Raw genomic sequence first — 19644 nt, 5'->3', positions numbered from 1 at the left:
TCTGGATTTTCAGACACCGGGTTTCTATGAGAGCTATGGTAGGGGTATTTTGAAGGACTTACTGGAAAATCTGGGCCCTCTGCAAGTTTTTGCAGATGGTGCATTTTCACAGAGAAATGCTTCCAGTAGCAGTTTTGTTCAGTTCTTCTATAGTTGTTACTCTTGGCTGTGGTTTTGTGGAGCCTGAGATAATGGTCTTAGAAGTCTGGGTTTGATTTCTCTGGTCTCTTAAGCTTTCAAGCACCTGAAGAAGGCTTAGACAGAGAAGACCAAATTTCTTTCAAGTCAAGAGGTCTTGGAATAAATCCCTGGAGGAATGCAGGAGGGACATCCTGCTTTTGAATAAATAGTTGTTAGTGTAATGTGGCTGAAGTCCTAGTAATCACGTTGAGAAGGGGACTCAAGAATGGAGTTTATCTGGGTTAAAGGGTTAAAGAGCTGAGAGTCCTCAGACCCCTAAGATACTGAAGTTCCACCTCTCCTTGCTTGCTGTGTGATCTTAGATGAGAAATCACTGGACTTTTCTGAGCCTCAGTTTCCTTACCTGTAAAACTGTGCAGCCCATCTCACTGTCTTTTTCTGTGACTCAATACAGTCATGTGGTGTTGATGCTTTCTGAACTGTAAAGTGCTGTGTCAATGTTGATGGCTCTCTTGTTTACTTCGCCCTTCTCCTGGCCTCCAGTGTCAGTGGTGACATCAACATCACTGCTTCCACCATCCCTGGGCTGGTCCATCTTTCTCATACTCACCTCATTTCTCACACTTACCTGTGTCACTGACTTTGGGTCGCCATTTGGCCCTGCTTCTGATTTGGGAGCTGTGATCTTTGCTTTTCCTGCTCCCAGGTAAGGCTTTGTCTTTCTAAATCTTTCTGTTTGGACTCTGTGATAGGTTCTCTGTTTTCTGCAGCATTCTTAGCTTTGTTCTGTACAATCTTCAACTGTTTTCTATTGTTTAAGAGTGTGTGGGGAGGGGAGAAAGGATGGGGACCTCTGAAAAGGTGCTTTATTAATCTTTTTCTGTGCTTCTTCCATGTTTGCCTTCCCCAACCCAGACTCTGCCCCCTTCCCCAGGGTTTAGAGAAGACACAAAAGCTCTTAAAACGTGTTGGCTTTATTTAACTGTGTGGGGCTGCAATTTACACTTAAGACAAATGCCTTTTATTCATTCAATACAGATGCTTACCAACTGCTATGTTTACAACTAAGTGCCAGACCCTACATTAACCCTAGAGGATAGGTGGTGGTATCTTTATCAAAGGATAGCAAAGCACAGATCCTACTCTTGGTACCTTGTGTTTCAGTGGGGGAGATCTACTGGAGGAGATGCCAGTAAACACACAAAGGCATATCAGTGGGTGATAAGAGCTCAGAAGAACAATTTGGTGAGGTAAGGTGGGTGGGGGATGGTGGAAAATCCTACTTTATGGGGATCGTCTTTTCTATGAGATGGCCAACAAGAAGTTGAGGCTGGAAGGAAAGTCTGGAGCATGGCTATCCTAGGGGAAGAGCATTGGGAAAAGGAGATGGGGGCCTTATGGCCCTAAAGTGTGTTCTGGGAACAGCAAGGGGAAATGCGGGATGGGAGACTGTTCTAAGAGGTGGTGGGGTTGGGGACGCAGAGCCTGCTGGATTTCACAGGTCATCTTAAGGCTTTTATTGTGATGGCCATGGGAAGCCAGTGCAGGGTTTTGAGAACGAAGGAAGTGGACAACCTAGAAAGCGCAGGACTTGCTTACAGAAAGCACAGGACTTGCTATGGACTTGTTCTGTAGCCACTGAGAGTGGCAGTGGCTTAGTGACACAGAAGAGGAGGGGGGAGTAACAAAGGGCACTGAAGGTGGGAACAACAAGCTGGAGCGAGTACCTCAGGAAACCACATGCCTGCTGGTTCAAAATGTGTTTGAAAATGTTGACCAAACACACGAGAGTGAGTAAGAAGGTCACAGGAGAGTGCTGTGTAAATCCAGAAAGGTATTAGTATGCATACTGAACTAATGGCCAGAGTTACCGATAGTGCCGTGCTCTGAATATATTCTGAAATAAATGCTTTTCCTTGCGTTCATTTGTTTATCAAAATGTTGACTACTTATGAAATGGTAACTTAGTGCTTACTGAATGATACTAGAATTTGTTGTCTTGTTTCTGGTCAGTTCACAGGCCACATGGAAGGTTGGGCCATCTGTTTCTTTGATGTGAGTTTTTTGTTATCTCATGGGGGTAGAATTGGTATCAGTTGTGGTTGAACCATCTGACTACTGATGACAAAGCCGTGTCATCTGCCTCTGCTCTTTGGAGGTGGGCTCCTAAAAAAGTTTTCTGGGGGTGCCTGAGTGGCTTGGATGGTTAAGCATCCAACTTCATCTCAGGATCTTGTTGTCTGTGAGTTTGATCCCTGCATCAGGCTCTGTGCCAACAGCTCAGAGCCTGGAGCCTGCTTTGGATTCTGTGTCTCCTTCTGTCTCTGCCCCTCCCCTGCTTGCTTGCTCGCTCATACGCTCTCTCTTTGTCTCTCAAAAATAAATAAACATGAAAACACTTTTAAAAAGCTTTCTGTATACACGAGGAGTTTTAATACATTTGTTATGGCAGCAAGAGCTAAGTTTTAGCATTTATGGGAGGTCTTGACTCGCTGAAACTTCCCTGATGCCTGGATCTGCTTTTTTCTTTGTTTTTAGCAAATATGAAGGGGGGGGGGTGGATTTCTCACCGGCTTTATTTTCTGAATTGCTTTTAGTCTTAACACGCAAAAACATCGTCAGGGAAATAATTGTGAAAAGTAGGTCTAGTGTGGATTGGATTTCTTATCAGAAAGTTCATTAGAATAACATGTAGCCTTTTTGCTACTGAAAACAGCAGTCCCCTTTTGATGATGTTTAAATTTTGAAGTTCAAAAAAGGAATTCAGACAGTTTGTTCCCATGTCTGAAAATATTACTACTCTGTTTAGTATCTTCAAGAGGCATGGAGCTGAGAGGGTGGGGTGGAAGTTAAGTGACCTGGTTAAATATCCATGTGCTGCCGAAATCTTATAGCAGGTGGGATGCTCAGAAAGAAAATAGTTCCAAGAAGTCGTTTCCCAAAAGCAGTGGAGGGTGGATCACACCCTATTATGTGTTTATTCTGCTAAAGGGAAAAGAGAGTTAGCTTTCCTTGGGGCCCCAGATGTCAGGGATGATGAACACATACATTCATAAGCTGGACTCCTTTTCTTTGATGGAGACCTTGGTCCCAAATGCCTCGCTCGGAGGTAAATCTGTTTCTTCATATGAGGAGTGCCCAGTTGTTCCCTTTGGACTCAAAGAATCGATTATTCAGAAATGTGACTTTCAAGCCCCAGAGCAAAGTTTGGGCAGTATTTCAAGGGCTAAACTTCCGAAGACTATGCCCTTTCCCAGGGGTCAGCACAGGACCTTTTGGCTCCTCTTTCATGAGGGGAATACTCTTGAGATTGCCATTTGGCTTCCTCCTCCCTGTGGTGTGTGCGCTCACTGAAGGCCATTCGGGATTGAATGCTGAAGAGATTACGGGGCAGCCCTGCCCTCCAGGAGCCCACAGTCTGTGATGGGAGGTAGAGAAGGGAGAGGGCAGTCCCAGTGAGTGGGCGTGGGCAGCACTGGCACGTGTGTGGGGAGGGGTTGAGGGGGTCAGAAGACAGGAAACGTGGTCCGGGGGAGTCAGGGTAGGTGAGGCCTGAGGAGAGGAGGGGTTGCCAGGCAAGCTCATGGAAAGCCATGGAGCCAGCACCGGATCGCTGACGAATGGCTGAGATGTCCTGGGAGGCAGGGTCAACAAGAAGCAGTCATTAACTGGTGTGGTACCTGAGGGAGAAGAAGAATCTAGGAAGCTTCCCAGCTTCCCGGTGGGGTTGGCATTAATGTTTTGTACTGTGCTTAGCAGTTTGAGGAAAGGATCAAATGGTCCTGGGACCTTTTGTTCTCTTGGACAATTGGAAGCTACTATAACAAGAGTAGGCATGATGGTAAGTTGGGTCTAGCCAGGGAGTTGTTTTTCTTATGAGAAAAACGTAGAGAAACAAGTCCCAATAAAATGTTGTTTGGTTTGAAAAAACTACTAGAAGAGAATTACGAATGGAAAGTTTCCCTACAGAGCATCTTAACTGTAGGCTGTCTTGCGTTGCCTTCTGCTATGTTGGCAGGTGGCAGTAATTCCTTCTATTTGTAAGATGGCACCAACCATCAGCCCGGAAGGTATTTAAGCTAAGAAGGTTTGGGGTTCTGGCCGGCAGGAGCTTGCCACTTAAAGAAACTGGGGTTGTGCCCTAGTTGGGGGGATCTGCTGTTTGCGGGGTAAGGGCTGCATACTTGGGAGTTAACATGGTCTAGTAAAGTGGACGAACAGGGACTTGGGGCTGGGATGGACCAGATGCCCTCAGAATCCTAGCTCTGTCATCTGTTAGCTTATAACCTTGTCCAAGTTACTAAATCTCCTTGTCCTTCAGTTTTCCCATTTTCTTTACGGGGGTGGGGAGTGTCAGGCAGTGTTTATTGAATGTTAAGTAATCCCAGCTCCATGGGGGAGAAAATTCCTAGGAGAAAGGAGAATAGAGATTAAATGCCCACCCGTGCATTCACACTCATGTGCACGCACCAGCAGACATAACACATGCGTATCCAAGCTCCAACAGTGACAAAGCAAACACCTGCCTCCCCATCCTGAGGGACAGCTGTTAGGAGCTGGTGCGGAGGTGCGGCTTCAGGATGGGTTCTAATAGCAGCAGCCTTGTCTCTCCCTGCCCTCCCCCTGCCATACCTCAGAGAGCTGGAGTGTCTGGGAGGTTAGGTGGCAACTCTTCCCTGCTCTGTTGTGGATGCTTCTTGGCCTGGGTCTCATTCAAGAGGCCTGGGCCTCTTTGATGGGACACATGTCCCTCTTGTTGGCCATGGGCACACAGCTGTAGGTCTTGTTGGCCTGTAGCATGTGGCCTGTGGCATCCTTGGCTGCCGCCTTGCCGATTAAGCGGCTGTACTTGTCCTTGTCGTCACTAGCAGGGCTCCCCACCACAGGTCCCTGCTGGGCTGCCTCCTCTTGCCACTGGGCCAGCTCCTTCAGTTGGGGTTTCTCCTCAGCCTCCTGGGGGTTCCACTCCTCCCCATAATGATAGGAGTCCAGCTCTTCATCTGAGCATGCAAACTCCTTTTTGAAGATCATGACATAGAGACACTCATCATCTCTGAAGGAGAAGGATGTCAGGCCAGCCACTTCCACCATATTGTGTAGGGTGCTCCTCTGCATCTCGTTCATTGGCTGAAACTTTTTCTTAATCTGCCCACTGTCTTGGATGAAATCTGACATCTCTTTCTCCATCCTTTATGAAACTCCACTTTCTGTTGTTTCTCCTGCTCCTGTAGTTTCTTCAGGCGAGCGACCTGCTCTTGGGCCTTGTGCTGAGACTCCTGGTCACCGGGACTGGGTGACTTCTCCATGGAGTTCAGGATGGAGCCTAGTAGGTCTGCCATCTTGGGAGTCAAGTTTTCCCATTTGAGCAGAATGTCAGGTTAGATGTGAACCTAAGTAGAGTGCCCTAAGTAGTGCCTGGCTCATGGTAGGCACTCAGTAAATTGTCAGTCTGTTTCCTTTGTTGATGTGGGACATGTCTGTATCACCACTAGGCAGGAACCCTGGCTTTCTGTTTATCACCTGAATGACACTTGATCCCTTGGGCAGATAGCCACCTTCTTTCTCTTGAACTCCCTGCATCTGCTTTGGCTAATAGAGGTGGGGGGGGGGGGCGCGTTGTGGAGGCCTTCTTATCACTTCCTCTCTCTTTCTCATGATGTCTGCATAGTGCTTGTGAGAGTGTGTATGCGTGTGTACATGTACATCCATGTGTGTGCTTTGGGGTTGGAGGGTTGGAATGAGGAGGCTCAATAATAATGATTGAAAGAGAGGAAAAAATAAATACACTCTAAATATATCTGTTGCTATATTATTTGTTAAAGACCTGCAAAAAATCTTGTTAACTACTAGAGAAACTGTAAATAGAACCTACCAAAACTGCTTTTTCAAAATATTAAGCCTCTGCTTCCTAATTTTGTCATGGCTTATGAGGGTGCCTTTTAATTCTTGTATTAAACACAATACTCTTGTGTGACTTTAGTGTCTTCTCTCCTTTGCTAAAAAGATAAAATGCGGTCCTTTTCTTACAAAGAGTGAAGTTTATCATGTTTGTGTCTTTTCAGATTCAGTGGAGAAAATCAGATTTACTTGAAAACGTTAAGATATCTGTAGTTTTTGTATTTTGATACAGGAGTCTGAAAATAAGCTGTGACAGTTGAGAGAACAAAAATGAGCACTGTACCACAGGCCAACGTTTGAAGGAGTTTACTAACATGTATCAAATTTCTACCATACTGGATGGTGCTCTTGTCAGTGTTTTTCTCCATGTCAGAATATGACACAAGTATGTCCTGACGTCGAGGACGTGCCTGAAGTAATTCTCATTCACTTCTTGTATAGGCTGGAGTCCCTGAGTGGATGTGTTGGGTGAGCCGGAACACCCACCCCCAGCTGCAGGCAGGAGTGGCTTCCCTCCAGTCAAGGGACTTAGTGGGGGATAAGATCTGGAGAAAACGCTGCTCTTTGGTTGTTCTCTTATCTTCTTCCCTTCTCAGCACTGTTTGGGCCATTCTTACCTCTGTACTTGTTATCTCTGGTGCCGATCACCTTGATATTTTCTCAGTATATGTAAGTGGATGATTGTTACAAGTAAATAGATGAAATCATTGGCTCCCAGATTTGGAAGAACCTGCAGGTACTGAAGGGCTGACCCCGGAGTCCCTTCTCAAACCTGCCTGTTGGCCTTCCTCCAGTGACGGGAGACTCACTGTCTATCAAAACAGCCTGGTTTAGCTTTAGGTGTCTCTAACTGTTAGAAAACCTTCCTTCCCTTAGATCGAATTGGAATTTGTGTCCCTGGCACATTTACTCATGATTCCTTGTTCTAACCTTTGGAGCCATGCAGGGCAAGTTTAATCCCTTTTCAAATGGCAGCCCTTCTGGTATTTCTATTTCATGACAATATATCCTGTTCTCAGCCCTGTTCCCCTCCTCTGTACCCAGTGCCTTCTCTTAGCTTCTGGGTCCTGAAATCATCCTGGCCACTCAAACCAGACTCTTGCTGATAGCCCCAAGCAGAGGGGGCTCCCTAACTCACCAGCGACAGCACTGATCAGCAGGGTCCATTTGGCTATTGTGGCTGCTGGACTGGTGGCTCTTTTGTCCCCAAGACTCCCTGCGTGTTCCCTGGAGGCTGTGTGCTTGGGCTGAAGATACACTTCTGAGATAGTTGGGGGTACTTGTTGTTGATTTCCAGGGAGTCTGCCCTGCCCTGCTGAATCTGGATGTTTAATTTCCAGAGATCATTGTGGTCATTGACCATCATCTGTCTCACAGCAAATTTGTTCTCAGCTACGACCCAAGTCTTTTTTCTTTTTTTTAAAAAAAAATTTTTTTTAAAATGTTTTTATTTATTTTTGAGACAGAGAGAGACAGAGCACGAGCAGGGGAGGGGCAGAGAGAGAGGGAGGCACAGAATCCAAAGCGGGCTCCAGGCTCTGAGCTATTAGCACAGAGCCCAATGCAGGGCTCGAACTCACGGAGTGTGAGATCATGACCTGAGCTGAAGTCGGAAGCTCAACCGACTGAGCCACCCAGGTGCCTCCCAAGTCTTTTTTTCTTAAAAAAACAAGATTTGCTCCTCCTGTGCCTTATCATCTTGGAGTCAAACAGTTAGTTTCTTCAGGGCCTTGGATTCTCCTTGTTAAACTTCATTTTCTTGGGCCTCACCCATTGTCCAGTCTGCTGATCTGTTTGCCCCCTTAACTCTGAACTCACTGCCTGTGTTTCCTGGGTTTCTGTGGTTTTCATGGTTGAGGGCATGGGCTTTAGGGTGTAAATCTCCTGTCTACCACCTACTGGGTGTATGGTTTGGGGCAAGGGCATAGTGAAGAATCTTCTAGGGCAGTTGACAGAACAGATGAGTGGTATCTTAAGGAACCCAAGGGCAGGAGGCAGCAGCCTCGGGAAATCAGAAGTGGGGAAGCGGAAACAAGATATCATCCCTGCTTCTTTCTGAATGTTTACTTTTTTTTTTTTCCTTCTCCCCTGGAGACTGACTTATGTGGCAGGCAGAATAATGTCCTCCTCCCAAGATATCTACCTCTTAATTCTGAAACCCATGAATATGTCACCTTACATGGCAAAAGGGATGTGATTAAAATAAGGATCTTGAGATGGGGCAACCCATCTCTTTGGGCCCATGGTCATCACATGTTCTCATAGGGAAGGCACTCCCCACTCGGAAATCAGAGCAGGCTCCTGATGGAGGAAGCAGAGTCAGAAAATGCTACCCTACTGGCTTTGAAGATGGAGGAAGGGACCAAAGAACTAAGCAGTGCAGTCAGCTTCTAGAAGCTGGAAAAGGTGAAGGAATAGATTTTCCCCTAAAACCTCCAGGAAGAATGCGACACTAATGACACCTAGACCTTAGCCTAGTGAGACTTCTGACCTCCGTTACAGTAAAAATCAATGTGTGTTGTTCTAAGCCACTCACCTGCAAGTGCCTTCTTTAAAGTCTTTTCCATGCTGACTGTCCTCTTGCAGTCATGAGCTCCCCACCTGCTCCTTGTGCCCACGTTGGAGGCAGTGTGGACCATTCCTGCCTTGACACTTTGTTCATTGCTGTTGTCTGACTCAGGGCCCAGCATGGACCCTCCATGGGGTGGGTTCTTGGTAAATGTCTCCATGGACTTACCAAAGACTCCAAGAGAAACCTTAAGGTGCCTTTCAGAAATCTGGCTGCAGGATCATTTCTTGGCCTCCCAGCATACAGCCCTGCCAGAAAAGGAATAAGACCAGTCCCTCATGATTCTCTCCCAGCGAGCCCTGTGTGGGCTTCCAGATGGCCACTTCTTCCCTAAGTGTTGGTGTCTGCTCGAGAGCCTCTGTGTGGTGAGTCCACCTACTTTCTGAGACTGAACAGTTGCCATGTTTTCATAGTCTTTAAATACCAGAGGTTAAAAAAAAAAAAAACGACAGAGAGTGGGTTTTGGTGCCTTCTTTTTCTTTAATGTACTACAGTTGAAAAAGTGCTTCTACACTGAGGATTTCATTTAATCCCTATGGTGGCCCCATGAAGTGGCCAACCCTTTTTCAGTTTGTTAATTATGGGAGTGACAGCATCCAAACTCTTCATATTTTGGGGTGGAAACCCATCATCACTTTCCATGGGCCAGAGTTCATGGCAGGGCCTGCCCAGTCTCTCTCTCGTGGGTGGGGAGATGTTTCTGTTCCCAGGGCTGCTCTATTGTACCTTAAAGAGGTGGTGAGAATATTCTCATTTTCCCCTTAGAATTCCAGACAGCACTTAGCATTCTGCTTTCCTTTTCCACTAAGTCAGCATCCTCTTGTACCCTAGCCCTCTTCTCTGCTCTTAACATGGCCTCCTTGCCGTCTGGGCCTGTAGCAGTCGGCCAGCCATCTTCTCTCTGGCTTGAATTGGAGATATTTGGGAAGGCCTTCTGGGTGAGTGCTTGCTCTTGGAGACGCCTGCTGTCAGTGTGACCTGGGACTTCGTCTCGTCTCTACTGCTGGGGCGCACACAGAGGTGTTCCTTGCTGTTCTCTAGGCACGGTCCCAGCAACCGCAGCCTCAGCCTCCTTTCTCCTCATGATCTTCTGCAGATGGTCCTCAACCTATCACCCAGATGAGTTCTAGATATTTATTTTGCAATTCGTTGATTGTCTGGAGTTAGAATGCTTTGTCCTGGGGATTTAGTGTCATAAATGGTGCTTAGAGGTTCTAGGCCCCCAACCAACATCTATTGTACTTGTTAGGTGGTCAAAATCCGGAGTCATGAAGACAGTGAGCTTTGGAGTCGGATAGCTCTAGGTGACTTCTGGCTGTGACACAGCTATCTGGGTAACCTTGGGTAAGTGATTCATCCTCTCTGAGCCTCAGTTGCCTCACCTGTAAATGGTAATAAGTAATAACCTCCCTGGCAGGGTTGCTGAATAATGTATTAAAAGTGCTTAGTGTAGTACTTGATGCTTGGTAAATGTTCAAGGAATGATTGGTATTATTTATTACTGTACTATTAATTATGTATCTAGTTTGATTGATAGCACCAGACATCGAATCACTATTTATACTGCCATTTCTATGGGTAAACGGATTCCAGGATTAAACTCTGTGCTAGCCATTCAGAATTGAAATGTACTTTTTTTTCCTTTTGGAGGTCTCAGATTGCTGTGGGTGAAGGAGTCTCCATTAATTAATTAATTAATTCATTCATTCATTCCGGAAACAATCGCACTGTCACATATGCTGTAGGGAACTGGGGGTAAAATGGTGAGCAAAACCCGGTATAGTTCCTGTTCTCATGGATTTTATAGTCTGATAGGGGAGACAGACATTAATTTAAAATAAAAAATCATGGAAATGTGAAAATACAGTTGCTGTGGAGGAAGCTGGGAGAGGGTCTGGGGAGATGCTGCCTGGGTGTTTGGTGGGTCTTGGGGTTGAATCTGTGTCACTGCCTGGCAGACATCGCCTGCAGCCGAATGGCTTAGGGCTTTGGCAGCAATGGGTCCAGATCGAAGCAGGGTAGTGACAGCCTGGGCTCTAGCAGGTGACAGTCTAAGGTGTCTGAGACCTCAGGGCCTGTCAGAGGGACAAGTGTTTATAAGAACGGAACAGCTGTGAAGAGTATGGTTGGGGAGGAAAGGAGACTCTGGCTTTCAGGTCAGCGCACCAGAGTCCTCAGGTGGTGCTTATTAAGGAATGTTTTAAATGGGGCTTTAACTTGGCCCCTCCTTCTCTTCAGCCCAAATGATACCCTGGTCCAAGCTTCCTGTCACTGTGGCTTCTAATAGCCAAGCGAGTGTAATTAATATCCTGTTCCATATAATAGCTTCCATCTCATCACTCATTTTGCACGACTACTTTCTTGCTCTCAATCCTTTTCTATTTCTCTGTTTTCTCCTATTTGATTTCTCCTGCTCTGTGACTAACTCAGCTCTTCTGTTTTTCATCCAATTAATGTTTCTCTCTTGGAGAATAATGTTCTTTGGGTCTGAGATGGAGGAGGAAGGGGTAGAATTCTGTTAGTCCATAAGCAACATTGGTGAATAGGTTTTGTTTAATACCCCATTTAAACTCTGCCCCCCATGCTGCCTTCTCTGCGGACGGTATAGATAGCTTCAGTGTTGGCCCAGCTGTCTACTTGCTCATTCTTCCTTCCATGAACGAGATGTAGTTTGCAAGTTTCTTAGTCATTTACCTGTCCTCTTTGTCTTATGGGAAACTGTCTTCAGGTTGTATAATATACATGCCACCGTGTGTAGCCTTTGAACTCAGGAACTTGCTGGATTTCTCTTCAGGTCCCTGTGATGGGATGCTCTGTATTCATTGCGTCCTGGAAGATGATGTACCCTGTTGTTTTTCTGGCAGAGGTATTATCCAGGAGCAGTGTTTTGAGCTCTAACCAGGGTGGTATGCCTAGTGACCTGTTGAAGGACATGAGTATTTCTGTTCTGGCCATCCACCAGGCCAGAGGTGGGCGATGGGTCAGGAATTGCAGGTGTTGGCTCTGGAGTGACCACGATGACCACCACAGTGAGTTTGACTGCCTGGTGGCCTATTTTTTTAATGTTACTTAAAAACAACAACAACAACAACAAACAACCTTTTACCCTACGACCCAGCAATTGCACTACCAGGCATTTATCCATAGGGTATAGGTGTGCTGTTTTGAAGGGAAACATGCACCCCCATGTTTATAGCAGCACTATCGACAATAGCCAAAGTATGGAAAGAGCCCAAATGTCCATTCATGGATGAGGGGATAAAGAAGATGTGGTATATATATATATATACAATGGAGTATTACTTGGCAATCAAAAAGAGTGAAATCTTGCCATTTGCAACTATGTGGATGGAACTAGAGGGTATTATGCTAAGCGAAATTAGTCAGAGAAAGACAAATATCATATGGCTTCAATCATATGAGGATTTTAAGACACAGAACAGTTGAACATAAGGGTAAGGAAGCAAAAATAATGTAAAAAACAGGGAGGGGGGCAAAACACAAGAGACTCATAAATATGGACAACAAACTAAGGGTTACTGGAGGGGGTGTGGGCGGGGGGATGGGCTGAATGGGTAAGGGGCACTAAGGAATCTACTCCTGAAATCATTGTTGCACTATATGCTAACTAATTTGGATGTAAATTTTAAAAAATAGAAAATAAATAAAATAAAACACCCTTTTTATTTTAGAATAGTTTTAGATTTACAACAAAATTGTGATGATAGTACAGAGAGTTTTCATATACCACCCACCCAGTTTCCTCTATTAACATCATATGTTTGGTTTGTCACAATTAAGAAACAAATATTGATAAATTATTGTTAGTTACAGTCCATACTTTATTTAAATTTGCTTAGTTTTTATTTAATGCCTTTTTCCTATTCCAGGATTCCATCTGGGATACCACAGTATGTGTAGTTGTCCTGTCTTCTTAGGCTCCTGTGGGCTGTGATAATTTCTTGAGACTTTTTTTGTTTCTGGTGATGCTGACAGTTTTGAGGAGTACTGGTCAGGTACTTTATAGGATGCCCCTCTATTGCTGTTTGTCTTAGACTTTTCTCATGATTACACTAGGGCTAGGGGTTTGACAGAGGAAGATGACAGAGTAAAGTGCCATTTTCATCACAGTATATTCTATCATTATGACTTCTCACTGTTGATGTTGACTTTGGTGAAGTATGGACCTGGCTGAAGCCATGTTGCCAGGTTTATTCACTGCAAAGTTATTATTTATTCTTGTTTCCATATGGTTCCCTCTCAGGAAGTCAGTGTGTGCAGCCTCAGGGAGTGAGGAATTATATTCTCCTTCCTTTAAGGCTGAGTGTCTAGGGGCACCGGGGTGGCTCAGTTGCTTAAGCCTCAGACTTCGGCTCAAGTCATGGTCTCATGGCTCTTGAGTTCGAGCCCTGCCTTGGGCTCTGTGCTCACAGCTCAGAGCTGGAGCCTGCTTCTAATTCTGTGTCCTTTTCTCACTCTGCCCCTCCCCCGATTATGCTTGCACGTCTGTGTGCTCACTGTCTCTCAAGATCAAATAAACATTAAAAAAAAATGTTTTTAAAATGTCTATATCAATTATTTGCACTTCTTATGCATGGGGGATTTGTCCCTTTTTCTTCATTTATGTATGTAATCATTTGTTTATATCAGCATGTATGTACTCATAGGTATTTATTTTTATACTTTGGGTTTTAACACTTCATTGTCTGTTGCTCAGTGTGTTCCAGCTTTGGCCTTTGGAAGCTCCACGTCTCTCACACATATCTCCATTATTGTGGGCATTGTGGGTTGTTTGTTTTGTTTATTTTTTAAAGCACTTCCTTACTTTTTGACACTACAAGATGCTCCAGGCTCTTTTGTATACTTCCTGCCCCCCTCCTGGAATCAGCCATTTCCTCAAGCATCCCTGGTTCCTTTTACTGGAGAATTTATTGGCATTATAAAGCAAGATCTGGGTGCCGGGTGTGCCCATGGCTACTGTAATATTGTTGCTTCTAAGCCCTCTTGGCTGACAGAGCAAGGAAAAACATGTATATACTCTATTTATAAATATGTAATTATCTGTATCTGTATTGTGCTGAACATGAGTTCACGCTGATGTCTCCAACTTGAATCCACTATCATTAGATCATTCTAGCCCTTCTGCCCTTGCATATCTGTAGCTTCCCACTCCCTCCAGTGAGAAATAAGGCCCCACCCATCCGCCATCTGTTTACTTGTTTGACCAGTCGCAGTATACGTGTGCTTTCAGCATTGTTAACCCTCCTTCCTCGGGAACAACTTTATCAACTACAGTAAAATATCTGTGTCTGGTTCCTTTTGGTCTTAGGACCTCCACTCATTTCTAGAATTACTTAGATCATTTCCTTTTCCCTCACCCCCTTCTGTGAAGTTTTTTCATACATTTGTAATACAAATAGGTTCTTCTGGTCTGATGACTCTTTAGGAGAGAGAAATGGGGAGGTGAAGACTCAGCTGTCAGGGAACTGAGTTAGAAAAACTTGGGGACATTTAATTATATCTACCAAATATTTGGTGGTTCTTTGCCACTGGATGACAGGATCCTTACAATCTTTTCTCTCCCTGCTTCCTTTTGTCCCTACCCATTTGCTATGGACTAAAGGTTTATGTTCCCCCCAAATGCAAATGTTGAAGTCCTAACCCTTGAGGTGATCATATTTGGAGATGGAGCCTTCAGGAAGTAATTAGGATTAGATTAGGTTGGGTCATAAGGGTGGGGCCCTCATGATGGGAGTAGTGGTTTTGGAAGAAGGGGGAGAGAGAGATTTCTTTGCACACACAGGCACTGAGGGAAGGCCATGTGATGACAGCGAGAAGTCTACCGCCTATAAGCCAGGAAGAGAGATTTCATCAGGAACCGAATTGGTTAGTACTTTGATCTTGGACTTCCCAGCCTCCAGAACTGTGAGAAATAAAGTTCTGTTGTTGAAGCCACTCGGTCAGTGGTACTTGTTGTGAGCAGACTAATGCAGCCCTGTATATGGAAGGATGGGCACCACTGTTGTGGAGCCGTACTGTTGTGCAGCCGTTTCATAAACCATATCCTCCATTCCCTTTCTACCTTTAAACAACAAAGGGACCTCTCTTCCCTCTGGTGATCTGGGGTAGGAGGTAGGTTTAGGTAGTGGTCTTAGTGGTACATTTATAAATGAGAGCTCCTGGGTAGAGCCTCTGTTGGAATTGTCTGATGCTATCTAATGGGATGCTTTTGGCCAAAGTAAGCCTTAGGATCAAGGGAATACTGCTCACTGGAAAGATTATAATCACCTAGTTGGAGAAAAACATAACCCCATTCCCCAAACATACTGAGCCTACCTGGGAGCAGGAGGGCCTGGTTTTAGAAGCAGGAAGAGCACTGAGAAGGGTCTGGGAGCATGCTCTCCGGTGGCTCGGAGCTGGACTCGTCTCCCTGCTCTTCACTGTGGTCAGCCAGACAGCATCATGTGCTCCCGTCCTGCCCGAGATCGTGAGCTTGGAAGTGCTTTGTAAGCCAGAACATGGCAAGGTGGATGTGAGTGGTGGTTAAAAATTCCATATTAAAGGCTGAGGCTTCCTTGAGGCAGATTTTTCTCTGGGATGCTGATTTTGAGTTCTTTGTGTTTCTAGTTTCTTTAGACAGATCATCATGTCTTTGCCTTACAGCTGTCTGCTCACTCCGTGTAAGTAGAGAAGTCACAGGAGCTGTCCCTGGCATGGGAAACAGAAACAAGCCTGACGCTCCAGAGAAATGTGTGACCCTCTACGCTTACAGATGGGCGATTTTAAAACCTCTTAACTGCCAGGGAGGGACTTCCTTTCATTGTTTTCCTTTTGTGTTTCTTCCTTTTCCTCTTCATGTTTTCTCTTTCCTTTGTAGTGATCTTTTTCATGTCTAGGATTAAAAAAAAAAGTTATTTACTTTTATTGGCTGTTTCATTTCACAACTTGGCACCTGTTTTGATAGGAATGTCTGCTTCCTGCCACCGTCAGGACAGTCAAAGAGTACAGGGTAAATTTGCCAGGGCTTCACAGCATGATTTCTAGTGCTGTAACTCCTAGAAGGCTCCCCCTGGGGAGAGTGAGCCAGGAAAACAAATTACACTTTGGGTTTTAATACAAAACCTTTCTAAATTCAGCCCTTAGGAGAAAAATAAGACCTTTGTACATTCTTCTTTTGCAGTGTTTTTCTATATGGTCATCACTTACTCACCCATGTTGAAGTGTATGTGTTAATGTTCAACATTAGGCTGATGTCCAGAAGTTAGTTTTAGACATTACAGCTCGGAGTAGGTTAATGTTTAGTATATAAGCATTTAGAAGAGTACTTGGTGCATAGTGTGAATGTTTAAGGGTTAATTACATTATTACTATTTATTATTATTACTATTATTAACTAATGAACAGCTCCCATGTGGTATGTTGTGGGACAGTAAGACAGAGATGAGGGACCTAACGTCAATACTGGGTGTAGGCAGAGGAGAGTAAGCTGAAATTGCTGTTCTGGCGAGTGAGAAGTGATAATGGGGATAGGAACGGATCCCAGGGCAGTGGTTTGCATCTAAAAACTTGGAACTAAGGAGCTTGAAAGTGGTTCCTCTAACAGAAGTCAAGGGTATGTTGCGTGGTCTCTGAAAACCCTTCCACCTTTAGATTGTGATTCTATGTAGACTCCCCTCTGCTTGGAGTATGACTGGGTGGGCATGGGCATTAATAGGTCAAGGGGAGACCAACAGAGGAGAGGGGAAAAGAGTGACTTTTTTCCCCTTTGGATTCTTTTGGGTTGGAATTGTTTATGTCTTTTCTGGCATTCCCAGGGTGAAAAGGTATTTCCATGTGCTTTGCCGTTGGTCTAAATTAAATGCAGACTGTACTTGAGCTGCTCTTGGCACACCCTTGGAGGTTCAGCTGCAACTGGGGACAATAGGCAACTGCCAGGGGGAAGGAGAAAAGTAATATTCCATTCAAGTAGGTAAGGTCTGGCTCAGAATTCCGTGAGTGTGAATACCAGGTTTTGCGTTTCGTTGGCACTAACCCCCCCCCCCCCCCCAATCCGGGCTGCAAACACATCCCTGGGGATTGGAAACAAATTCTGCAGATAGCTCATTTTGGGGTGGAAGGATAGTGGGGTGGGCAAAGGAGGCACCGAAGTTTTCCCTGACTGCCTGTATTTTTGTGTTTTAGTTTCTATGATAATTGACATTCCTTGGAAGAGTTGTCTTTACTCTGTTCTTTTGCTGGTCTGCTCTGATCATGTTTCCCTGCCTTCCTGCTCAGTGACAGAGCTCTTGTCAAGGTTACCTTTGATCTCCATCCTGTTTAATACTGGGATAGTTCTCTAGTCTTCACCGACTTACTAGCAGCATTTGCCTTATTGGACCTTCCTTCCTTTTTGAACCCCAGCTTCTGTGGGCTTGGAGGCCACCCCACTCTCCTGGTTTTCTCCGGCCCCCTGGCAGTCCCTACTCTATGTCTTTGTTCCTTCTCTTCTCACTCCTCAGTGTTGTTGGGGTGGGGCTTAGGCCCTCCTGGTGGATCTTGTTAAATGCAGATAATGATTCACTAGGTGTGGGTGGGACTTAAGAGTGCATTTCTCACAAGCTCCCACGGGATGCTGTTACTCTGTCCAGGAGCACACTGTGCAGCGAGGCACTGGGGCTCTGTCCTCCGCCCCTGCATCTGCATGACTTCCTAGTGGAGCACATCCAGCCACTGGCTTTCAACATCATTTGACTCCCATTGGTGACTAACTACCTGACTTGGGATGAGACCAGAGCCCTTTGGGATTCCCGCATACCCCCATCATTTGGCTCCTGCCCACTGCTCTGTGCTCCCCTGCTCCTCCCCTGCTCCTCCCCTGCTCCTCCCCTGCTCACCTCTTAATTAGTTCTGGCCAGGTTGGCTTTCTTGCTGATTTTCTAACTCGAATCGTAAATCCCTTTCTTGGGAACTCTAAACTTGGTGTTGTGTCTACCTGGCCCTCGCACGACTTTGCAAAGATCTCCTGATAGCCTTCAAATCAGGTGTCTCCCTCTCGGAGAGAGCTTCCTTGATCATTGTAGCTCAGAAGGACCTTCACCACCACCTTGCACTCTTCTTGCCCTGCTTCCTTTTCCTCATAGCATTGTCGCTGTATGAGTTCCTTGTTTGTTCTCCCCACTAGAGCGTAAGTTCTATGGGCAACTGCCTTGGAAGGGGGCCTAGCACAGAGGGGCTCTCCATGAGAAGTTGTTAGTGACTAAGGGAAACACTAGCATCAGTCAGCATATCCTGAGTGATGAGGTGACAACTGGATACCAACACTCAGTTCCAATGGCTGTGTTTATAAGGGTTGGGTTTAGGTAATAACATCATATTTCAATGATCATGATGTGTTGGGAAAACACGGAGATACAGTGGGTATGTAAATGAGGCCATCACACCATGTGAATACCCAGTAGTTTTATGACCAGACTGCACAAAGGGAGGTTTCATAGTCGTTTGAATTAAAAACTGGACACAAAAAACTGCACAGTGAAACCATGAAAATCTGCACTGCATGGGTCAGTGTCTTTTTGTTCACACCCGGTATCATGATTTAGTTTCAGCAAAATTAACATTATCCTAGATACAAATTTATGTTGTGAATTTGAATTGTATTGGCTTCTTTAAAAAAAAAAAGTTGTGTTCTTTTTTTTTTTTTTTTTTTTTTAACATTTATTCATTATTGAGAGAGAGAGACAGAACGTGAACATGGGAGGGGCAGAGAGAAGGGGAGATACCGAACCCAAAGTAGGCTCCAGGCTCCGAGATGTCAGCACAGAGCCTGATGCGGGGCTCGAACTCACAAACCACAAGATCATGACCTGAGCCGAAGTCGGACACTCAACCGCCTGAGCCACCCAGGTGCCCTGAATTGTATTGGCTTCTTAAATGTATTTTTAAAAATTGCATTGGCTTCTTAAATGTATTTTTTTTAAATATGGTTGTATGGTATCATAGGAACTATAATGGTTTTATATTTGTACAGTAAGTTAACACTAAGGGTCTTTGAGAACATTTTCTTTAAGGCATCTGTACATTATACAAGCTTGTGAAAGACGAAAATAGGGACACCTAGGAATACGTTTTAATGTTTCAAACTGCTTGTGAAAAGCTATTTTTAACAAAATAAGATTAGTGGGCTGAGTGGGCTATTTTAGCATGCTTTCAAGAGAGTGAAATTTTGAAACATCCATATTCCTATGAATACCAAAGAATATACTGACAAATCCCAAAAGGATAAAATATGTAATATTTTTGTTTTTTTACATAGTTGAAACTTCTGTTTCTGGTTACTGCTTCAATTTCTAATCATTGAAAAACATCATGAATTGTACAACTTCCGTACCGGAGACATCTGCATAAAACATTGTTATTTCTGTATAAAACAAAGATAATGGAATTGATGGCCTTTGCCCATCACTGCCGGGGCTGGGGTTACAAAGGTGTGCAGGGAGAAGCTCCCAGTTCTGACTTGACCTTGGTGCTTCTGGCCCCATGAGACCAGAGAGGAGGGGTTCTGCACTTGGGAAATGAAACCCAAGAGCAGACAGATTCTTGCTTTGAAATGACCTGTGAATGGTACTTGCACACACATTTCGTTTGAATACATGGCGTTTGTTTATATCGTGTTCATTTCTGTCTTTGTACCTTAGGGCTGCTCTAACAAAATACCAGAGACTGGGTAGGTTATAAACAATAGAAATGGACTTATCACAGGTTTGGACGACGTTGAAGATAAAGGCTCCAGCCTGTGATGTTCTGGTGAGGGCCCTCTTTCGGGTTTCATAGCTCATGCCTTCTTGCTGTTATCTTCACAGGGTGGAAGGGACTAGGGGACTCTCTGGCATCTTTTTTAAAAGAACACTAATCCTATTCATGAGGGCTCCACCCTCAATGACCTACCGCCTCCTAGAGGCCCTACCTCCTAGTAGCATCATCTTTGGGGGTTAGAAATTCAACATGAATTTGGTGGTGGTGGTGGGGCACAAACAATGGCAACTTCCATTTATAATTCA

General features: G+C 44.9%; 1 protein-coding gene and 1 pseudogene across 3 annotated transcripts in view; one reads left to right on the top strand and one right to left on the bottom strand.

The window, feature by feature from the left end:
* The first annotated feature begins 764 nt into the window (after positions 1 to 764).
* CGNL1 (cingulin like 1) overlaps positions 765 to 19644 on the top strand; it is a 130802-nt gene continuing 111922 nt past the window's right edge. For 2 of the 3 annotated variants that reach the window (XM_042988777.1, XM_042988775.1), the window contains exon 1: positions 765 to 847. The gene's annotated coding sequence lies outside the window, so the exon portion shown is untranslated. Of the gene's footprint in view, positions 848 to 9857; positions 9953 to 19644 lie in introns of all 3 variants that reach the window. The other variant, XM_042988776.1, reaches the window with a different exon arrangement.
* Positions 4495 to 5480, bottom strand: LOC102954834 (annotated as a pseudogene).

Source organism: Panthera tigris, chromosome B3, assembly GCF_018350195.1.
Source record: "Panthera tigris isolate Pti1 chromosome B3, P.tigris_Pti1_mat1.1, whole genome shotgun sequence".
NCBI lineage: Eukaryota > Metazoa > Chordata > Mammalia > Carnivora > Felidae > Panthera > Panthera tigris.
Note: the sequence above shows the minus strand (reverse complement) of the source record. Positions and strands in the feature narration are given on the sequence as shown.